We start from the raw sequence: 10,824 nt of genomic DNA, 5'->3' as shown, positions 1-10,824 counted from the left end.
ACGCGTTGTTTATACATGTTGGCTATACATAGTAGCTATATATATCAGCTATACATGTTTGCTATACATGGTAGCTGTACATAGTAGCTATGCATATCGTCAGCATAACAAAGTCAATGATAGCATATCGACCAATACAAATTTGAAGATTTCTTAAACATACTATCAGCATGAACATCTATCATACACATTTAATATAATGAAGTACATGTATAAAGTAATACAATAAAATATAATGTAGCATAATATGATATAAAGTGGTACCCTACAGGATGAATTTATTCGCAGAGTTATATTTCGTGAAAATTGCCATTTCGTGCATATTCACAGATTAATTTATTCTCGGCTGAAAACTGTCACTCTCTATGAAAAGTTAACTCTATTATGTCTACCAATAGAGTTAACCCTACGCATGCGCGGCTGCGTGCATTGCGCGTTTCGTTTTCTATTTAGCTTACAACTATGGGTCGATCGTGCTAAGCTATAAATTTTTTGCTGAGTTCCGAGGTTTTCACGATATTCATAGATTTGGAGGCCTTTGATGAACCACCAATTTGTGGTAAGTAATGAGTTTTTCACATTTACTAAATTAGTTGAATTTTACTTTGGTTCTTCGGTAAAACGCAATATTTATTTTTTCCATCTCTACTGCTTCATTATTTGTTTTAGTGTGAGAGAGAGATGTTTCATCATTCACGGAAAAACAATGATTGCAAGGGTGGTAGATGTCATTCTTAGAAGATCACCAATCATTCAGGGAGGTCTTGAAATTGAGGTAGAAGTGGCCGCAGCTGCTAACGAGGAGAATATATCCGTTTTAAAAAAGAAACAAAAACGCCTTTACGAGCACAAATCTTTGGCCAACCGGCAGAACTTTACAATAGTAAGCCACGAGGAGAGTTCTGATGATAACTTCCTTACCAGTCATGTAGTAGCGAGAGAATCGCCTTTAACATCTACCCAAGACAGTGACAGCGACAGAGCTGCTATTACCAAAATAACTAGTCAGAGAGCATCATTACACCCTAGTATTCACATATCAAGAGTACCAGTTTAATTTTATTGCTAGACAACCGCCATATGGACTAAACTGTTTATATTTACTCCATTCATCATTTGCAAAATTATATTTGTACTTGAAATATTTTATTTGTACACTTAAGTTTGTAATAAATTATAATATATCTATACATGAAATAAAATATATAATTTATTCATGTTTGCTGCAGCGATATCAAGGAGTTGTTGTCGATGAAGGGGTTTAGGTTGACTGGTTGCCTCTCTGCCAATATTTCTGCCTTGATGTACTGTGTATTACTACTTGTCTCTAGTTTTTGTAATCGGAGTAGGTTGTTTCATTCTCAATCAGCAGTAAACACAAAAGAGAAAAAATATTAACGAGTGTTAAGGAAGTACAAAAACAATAGCTGAAGTATTTAATGGAAGGGATCAGCTTTTAAACAAAATCTTTAACTAATACAGTTAATTATGGAAAAACGTATCTGCACTGCAAATCAATTACATACCATAATGTCCAGATCTGAATCATGATCGTCCTCAACTTCGGTATTAAAGATTGATGGAGTTGATTTCAATGTAAAAAGACTAGGAAAGCTTTCTTGCGATGCTGAAGCCATGCCGAATAACTTGTGAAAACCTTGAATAATTTTGTAAAGTTTGACGCAATGGCAATAAAACTCGAAGCCCGCGATGATTTGAAAGGAGTTTTGGAACTCGGCTATGTATAGTACTTCTGCCTAGCGGCTATTTTCGCGATGACGCCATTCTGCATATCTTGTGACAACCTTGAATAATTTTGTAAATAAATGTGATGCATTGGCAATGGTGTTAGCTCAAAGCCCAGGCAATGATTTTAAAAATGTTTTGGAACCCAACTACGTTTAGTATTTATATTAAAAACTAGCCTAGCGACTAGTTTTCAATTTGGTGCAGTAGTTATTCTCCCTAGTGATTAAAAATAGAACTAATTATTCACAGAATTTAATATTTCGCGGAATTGACTGTTCGCGAAATCGCGAACAGTCAATTCCGCGAATTATTAAATTCGCGGAATTGACTGTAATATAATATAAATAATTATATTATACTATAACACTGTATAATATATTATACAGTGTTATAGTATAATATATCATATAAGATTTAACTACATTGTAATTATATCATATTATATATATGATATAATTACAATGTAATAAAACCTTATATAATATATTATACTATAACACTGTGTAATATATTATATCATAAAACACTATATAATATAGCTTTTGATTATTCTGATTATAGAGATACCTTTCAGGAGATAAATTATGTGAGTGAGGGACGAGGAAAAGAAGATTGTTTATTATTTTTATCAATAAAATATTACACAATATTTCGCTACAAAAAACCAAGCTACAAGTGAGATGGTTGAATGCATTAAATATAACCAACCAGAATTAAATGAACATATGGAGATGACAAATTCAGTTCAAATCACAAATTTGAAAATAACATCTTTGGGAATTTTGTAATAGAACAATAAATTTTTATTTTTATAATTAGGATTTGTTTTGCTAAATAATAAAATAAATGGTTTGTTTTCACAAATACAGTCAAACATGGATAACTCGAAATTCACGGGACCGAGCGAAAGTGTTCGAATTATCAGAGCGTTCAAGTTATCAGAGCACTGTCACAAGTCCATGTATTTACTTATTTATTAGTAGATACATGTACATATACAAACTATAATATAAATCAAAAGCACAAATGGCTTGTTTCAAATTAAATGTTTCTAATGTAAAGTTTAAAACGTTTTTATCAAAAAGTATAGAGATTTTTTTATCACTTGAGATTGGTTTGTTGTTTGAGGTGATGTTATTGCCAGGACGTTTTTTTAGATTGACATTGGCAAAACTTGATCGTTGTTGAAATGCTCAAAAGAAAAGACATCTTTTTCTTTTGATCGTTTTACCCACGATCAATTTTGCCGATTTTTCTTGAAGTTTATGCAAAGATTACCTTACTTTACCTGGGATTCGTTAAGAGCAACACTCCGAGGCAGTTCAATTAGAAGTTTTACGAGGTTTTGCGGTACATTGTATATCATTCACGCTTTTTGAATGGATACTTATTGAATGTACACACGTATTCTGTGTTTAGGTCAAACGATGAATAGTTTTTTTAGCTAAGACAACGTATACGTTTAATTACAACAATTTTTAAGACGTTTTAAACATTCAACATTCCGACGTTGATTCAACACGGAATCAACGCCGGAAAACTATTCATCACGGGCTAGCCGAGTCACGCACTCAAGGATTTTCACCACGCACATACAAAACAACATGCGATTTTTGTTTTGTATGTGCGTGGCAAAAATTCTTGCGCGCGTGACCCGGCTAGCCCGTGCTATTCATCGTATCGCAGTATAAATCAAATTTCACCAAACAAATACATGTTCATTCAAAAAGTATCGTAAGTATCATTCGTAAGTATCCATTCAAAAAGTGTGAGTGATAGAGTGATATACAATGTACCGTAAAACCTCGTAAAACTTCTAATTGAACTGCCTCGGAGTGTTGCTCTTAACGAATACCAATTTCCTTGCTTCCGAAGGGCGATAGCTAAGCGGATGTTTGGTATAAATCAAATTTCACCAAACCTTTAGAAAAGTCGTTGACAAAAATATTTTGCCGATAGTGGTAATAACGACGCTGATGAAGTACGAAAAGGTGAGGTTTATACCTCTATGGCTTGGAATAAAGTGATTTTCCAAAGCGACAACAACCATTTCGGTAGCCGTTGGGCAAAAAAACAGTTCGAATTAACAGTGTTGAGTTCGAGTTATCTATAGCAATTTATCATTACGTGGGAACGAACCAAAGAAACCGTTCGAATTAACCGTGTGTTCGAGCTATCCGTGGACGAGTTATCCATGTTTGACTGTATATTGCTGAAATCGCCATGGCGAGTAGATATAAATGAGTAGAAATAAAGCATGAGTTAACTGTAACTAAACCGTGCAGACGGCAGCAGTGAATGGGTAGTTTAAATGGAATTAGATTTTGAACTATCAACTTCAAGTAATAAAATGGTTGTGAAAGACGGCCCCTCTCTACATTTATTTACTGAGAGAAGAAAAGCTAATAACAACTGTTACAGTAGGCTAAGCTTTCCGTAGTTCTAAGAAAACTGTTACCTGCGCCGATGAGTTTTTCTGTGAGCAGACAAGTTGCTTTTATATATTGTAGAATATGGGCACAGCTGACACCGGTAAATCTCTCTCTCTTTGTCATGCAAACGCAGGTGCTTTGGCATGCTGCTTGGATTGGCTGACCTGAATGCACACTTTGGACATTTGTATGGCTTTTCGCCAGTGTGACTCCGAAGGTGCACTTGAAAGTTATCCGCTCTTATTACCTAAAAAGTGTTCAAAGGTTAATAGGCCTAACCAGAGAAATTCTTTCCTTTTTTTTCTCTTCCTGTGAAGTTATGAGAAAATTGTCTGCCATATCCATCACAATTCATAAACATGCAGATTTACATTAACTGTCACCACCTGTCATCATATAATTAATCGTAATATGTGACCAGGGCGAGTGGTGTTGTGAAGGAATAGTTGTGGTCGGTCATGGAAAAAGAAGGGTCAAAAACTAGTGTGTTTATACTCATCCTTCTGATAGAGAAGGTGTATTCTTAGAAAATGTCTAGAGACTGAAAAGCAAGATGGAAAATGTGTAGAAATCTGAAGGTAAAAGTGTGATTAACCTCGAAGCCAACAAATCTGTTCAAATCTCAAAGACATAAATGACAGATTTGTTTTTTTCTTTACAGCAGTCTGATAGACTCCTAATTACCACACACAGTTTCCCCTCCATCTACTTATCATTTGGACACAGAAAATCGCATACAAATATGTTTATCTTCTTGATCCTAGTTACGCAAATAAAAATGAAAATATTTTTTTAGTTAGTTCATGTCAGCATCAGCCATGTATTTCTTTTCTTAAAAAAAAAATCCGTCTGTAAAGATAAAAAAGTTGAGTTTTTATCTTGATATTGTTCTATTCAGTTTTTAATCAAACCGGCGCAAACCCTTTTTCAGGCTGCTAGTTTCCTTTAAGCTTGCTTCAAATGTTGGTTTTAAAGCTCTTCGTATTTTGGTCATAATATTAAGAGTACAGATAAAGTGTACAGTTTTGTTGCATAATAACAGTGAAAGGCTTGAAATCGTCTTAATTAAAATTTTAGTAGACTTTATCAAAAAGTGTCAGCATTTTTCGATCATTTTTGATGGTTGAGATGATCTGACTGCCAGAATGTTTCGCGGTTGAAAGGTTCAGATCAAGCAAAAGTGCGATTATGACATCTAGTATTACAAAGAAACTGATAGAACAGAGACGCATAACAAAGCAACTTGAAAGCAATAGCCGATATGAACTACCGCAGCGATAGCAGCTAGTGATGTGATTACGCATGTATTTTTCTTCTGAGTTTTCTAACCGCGATCAAGTTTTGTCGATTTAAATATTGAAACATCCTGACAGTCGGATCACCTCAAACATCAAAAACAATCGCAAATGATAGAAAAATACTGATACTTTCTCATAAAATCTACTAAAATTTTGACTAAATTGATTTTTGAGGTTACAAATTTTAAAATACATCTACACCATAATATTTCATTTTGGTCGTAGGTAGCCAGTAGGTAGACAGACGTATACGTGGAGCTTAATGAATTTGAAGCTGCACGCATCTGTCACACGTGTTAAGTAGCATACCTGCAAGCGTATCAACATAGGCTAAGGTATTGTGTTATGAATATTTGGAAATGCCAGCGTTCATAGTAATTATTTGTGTATTCAAATGTCCAGGTGTTGTTAACGGCTTCATATCAATTTTTTTAAGTTTGCCAAGTATTAACTGTTACCTCCTTGAGAATATTTTCTATTCGACTAGAAAAAACTTCCCTGACATCGTTCTTATCAAAAGCAGTCTGGTCAGTGACACAGCTGTTTGACGTTTGACCTCAGAATAGATAAACTATCACTATAGGTCACCTGTGCACTTATGGTCCCTACCATCACTGACCACTTTATTTCTATTGAAAGTTATTCATGGCTGATCAGATTGTCAAGTGCGCCTTTATCTTCTCTTATTGTATCTGTATTCTTGGCTAGTCACTTGGCCCCACTAGAGACTTTTTTATAAGTCATTCAAAGAGATAAGCTTGCTACCAGTAAAAGGTAATAAAATAATGCAACCAGATATTAAAAGGTAAAATATTGATAAAATCCTGGATTTATTCTGTATCAATCAACTATTTATAAAAGATGGCAAGTTGCTGTCAGAACAGTCAATCACATGATTTTGTGAATATATATCTACAAATGATTGTCTCATGCAGTATATGGCCACACATTTCTGATAATGACAGACATTGGTACATTATACCAGCGCCGTAGTACCCAAGCCGGTAGTACCCAAGCCGGTAGTACCCAAGCCGGTAGTACCCAAGCCGGTAGTACCCAAGCCGGTAGTACCCAAGCCGGTAGTACCCAAGCCGGTAGTACCCAAGCCGGTAGTACCCAAGCCGGTAGTACCCAAGCCGGTAGTACCCAAGCCGGTAGTACCCAAGCCGGTAGTACTCAAGCCGGTAGTACCCAAGCCGGCAGTACCCAAGCCGGTAGTACCCAAGCCGGTAGTACTCAAGCCGGTAGTACCCAAGCCGGCAGTACCCAAGCCGGCAGTACCCAAGCTGGTATCCCTTTGTATCAAAAACTGATAGAGGAAAATTAAAACGCTTTCAAAAATTATGCATCAGGATTATGCTAGCTGATATGAACAGTTGTGACCAGCGCCTAAATCCCCTTAATGCTGAAGAGCTAAATATGCTTTTAGATATCTGCTGTTCAAAATACAGTCATACTTCGACTTACGAGCTTAATGCGTTCCGAGACTGAGCTCGTATGTCAATTTACTCGCATGTTGGTGCAATTTATTTGTATATAGAACAATTAAACATATATTGATTAGTTTCCATACTCTAAAAAATGCAAATAAAACACGCAAAACAAGATATTGTAACATAAAGAACATGTTGGTTATTGTCCTAACTTACCACAAGCTTTTAAAAAGCAACAAATAAAAAATAATGCATGGAAATGTGATTAATTAAAATGTAAAATTAAATACCTACAATAGCAGCTAACGCTAGCATTTGCCAGAGGGAGATATCCTAGAGAGTTATAGAGAGTTATCCTTCATTACAACAGTTGACTTTGATGAATTTGGATTTTATCAGTCTTAAAAGACAAACTTAGAAGCAAACCTAAAAGCAAACTTTCATTTTTAACTTGACATAATTAAAATTTCTTCAGCGTTCATACGGTAGTTAAAAGTTTCTCGCTGGTTAGCTAATTTTCCTTTGTTTCGCTTTTACGACTAACCGGCCGTTTTAAGATAAATCTACCATCTGAGGACGTTTGCTTTTGTCGTCCTTTCAACATGTTGCGATTAGGACGAACACAGGTGTCGTCAAAAACGGTTAATGTACGACTACTAGCCAACTTGTCCAAATGTTTATTGTTTTGATAGATAGCGCCGGTCTTTTCACATAGCATCGTTCAGTTACGCTGTCACAGGCCAATTGTTTATTTTTTATCCAATGCCTGAGCAGTCTCTCCATCAACGGTCGTGAAGATTGCTGCGCCATTTAGAAACTATGGTTAGTCCTTTTGCGAACTAAATAAATGCCCTGAATATAATCCTTCTGTTTGATAATTGTGGATGTATTTTTGTCATATTGCTGAGCTAGCTCAATCACGCATACACATTTCGCATGTTTTTCAATAATTTTCCGTTTAATATGAATTGTTATCATTTGCTTTTTCTTTGCATTTTATCTTTCATTTTACTGACAAACCTTCGGTCTACGCACAGTACTTTTAATTCACATAATTCTGCACTGAAAATCGCGCGCCAAAAACATGGTACAAAAGTATTACCTGAGCAATTGAAAAATACAGAGTGCATGATGCTGTTCTCATAAAACACCTCAGCATACTTGGCAACTGACTCACGTCCTCGTATCTCAAACATGGCTCGCATGTTAGTGCTAAAACCTGCTTAAAAGCTGGCTCGTATCTCAAGTTTCTCGTACGTTGGAGCACTCGTAAGTTGAAGTATTACTGTATTCGGATTGTATCTCGAACCTGACTGACCATTTATTACATGCCTATATATTTCCCAAAAAACCACCACACCTTATACTGGACACCAACACCTTACCAATTTACATTATAGAACAGCATTATGCAAAAAGAGCTTTTTTTTCAATATACGTAATTGAATTTACTTTTTTTTTGTTTGTTTTTTCTTGTGTTTCTGATTTGCTTTAAACGAATTTGACCGGTGTAAATATAGTTAATATCTATGTCTATTGTCTATCTATATTTTTCCGAAATGTGAGCTCTACTGTTCTTAGACTTATAAAAATTTTAAAGAGAGTAGTCTAACCTTTTCACAAAGATTGCAGGTAATTGGACGTTTGGAAGGAAATATGTAAGGAGAATTGATGTTTAACCTCTTTGTCCTTCTTTCTGTGACTTCTTTCTCTTCTTCATACTAAATAACATAGCATAATAGATATATAATTGATTAATTGATGTATAATAGACACATAATAGATGTATCATAGATGTATAATAGAAGTATAATAGACGTATAATAGACATATAATAGACGTATCATAGATGTATAATAGAAGTATAATAGACGTATAATAGACATATAATAGACGTATCATAGATGTATAATAGAAGTATAATAGACGTATAATAGACATATAATAGACGTATAATAGACGCATAATAGATGTATAATAGGTACATAATAGATATATGATAAACGTATAATAGACGTATAATAGACGCATAATAGACGCATAATAGATATATAATATGTGCATAATAGAGGTATAATAGATACATAATAGATATAATAATAGATGTATAATAGATGTATAATAGACGCATAATAGACATATAGTAGATGTATAATAGACATATAATAGATGTATAATAGACGTATAATAGATGCATTATTGACATATAATAGACGCATTATAGGAAGTCCAACCATAATAAGTTTTGAAACTTTTCTTAAATATATCTAAATATGATCATAATTCAATCATACTTAGTAAAGCACTGGTGGCCACTGGTAAAAAAAGTTCAGCAATGCCCAGCAAATGTCACCAAATGGAAAAATATACCCTACAGGATGAAAATATTCGTTGGTCATAATAATTCGCGATTTCGCGCGCAGTCAATTCCGCGAATTATTAAAGTCTGTGAATAATTAGTTCTATTTTTAATCACAAGAGAACATAACTACTGCATCAAATTGAAAACTAGTCGCTAGCCTAGTTTTTAATATAAATACTAAACGTAATTGAGTTCCAAAACATTTTTAAAATCGTTAACTGGGCTTTGAGCTAACACCATTGCCAATGCATCACATTTATTTACAAAATTATTCGAGGTTGTCACAAGATATGCAGAATGGCGTCATCGCGAAAATAGCCGCTAGGCAGAAGTACTAAACGTAGCCGAGTTCCAAAACTACTTTAAAATCATCGCGGGCTTCGAGCTTTATTGCCATTGCATCAAACTTTACAAAATTATTCAAGGTTTTCACAAGTTATTCGGCATGGCTTCAGCATCGCAAGAAAGCTCTCCTAGTCTTTTTACATTAAAATCAACTCCATCAATCTCTAATACTGAAGTCGAGGACGATCATGATTCTGATCTGGACATTATGGTATGTATTTGATTTGCAGTGCAGATACGTTTTTCCATAATTAACTGCATTAGTTAATTCTTTTGTTTAAAAACTGATCGCTTTCATTAAATACTTCAGCTATTGTTTTTGTACTTCCTCAACACTCGTTAATATTTTTTCTTTTTGTGTTTACTGCAGATTGAGAATGAAACAACCTACTCCGATTACAAAAACTAGAGACAAGTAGTAATATTCATCAAGGCAGGAATATTGGCGGAAAAGCAACCAGTCAACCTAGACCCCTTCATCGACAACAACTCCTTGATATCGTTGCAGCAAACATGATTAAATTATATATTTTATTTCATGTATAGATATATTATAATTTATTACAAACTTGAGTGTACAAATAAAATATTTCAAATACAAATAAAATTTTACAAACGATGAACGGAGTAAATATAAACAGTTTAGTCCATATGGCAGTTGTCTAGCAATAAAATTAAACTGATACTCTTGATAAGTGAATACTAGCGTGTAATGGTGCTATCTGACTAGTTATTTTGGTAATAGCAGCTCTGTCGCTGTCACTGTCTTGGGTAGATGTTAAAGGCGTTTCGCTCACTACTACATGGCTGGTAAGAAAGTTATCATCAGAACTCTCCTCGTGGCTTACTATTGCAAAGTTCTGCCAGTTGGCCAAAGATTTGTGCTCGTAAAGGCGTTTTTGTTCCTTTTTTAAAAACATATATTCTCCTCGTAAGTAGCTGCGGTCACTTCAACCTCAATTTCCAGACCTCCCTGAATGATTGGTGATCTTCTAAGAATGACATCTACCACCCTTGTAATCATTGTTCTTTGGTGTATGATGAAAAATCTCTCTCTCACACTAAAACAAATAATGAAGCGGTATGGATGGAAAAAATAAGTATTGTGTTTTACCGAAGAACCAAAGTAAAATTCAACTAATTTAATAAATGTGAAAAACTCATTACTTACCACAAGTTGTTGGCTTATCAAAGGCCTCCAAAGC

Source organism: Watersipora subatra, chromosome 10 (assembly GCF_963576615.1).
Source record: "Watersipora subatra chromosome 10, tzWatSuba1.1, whole genome shotgun sequence".
NCBI classification, from domain to species: domain Eukaryota; kingdom Metazoa; phylum Bryozoa; class Gymnolaemata; order Cheilostomatida; family Watersiporidae; genus Watersipora; species Watersipora subatra.
This window is presented reverse-complemented; position numbering follows the sequence as displayed.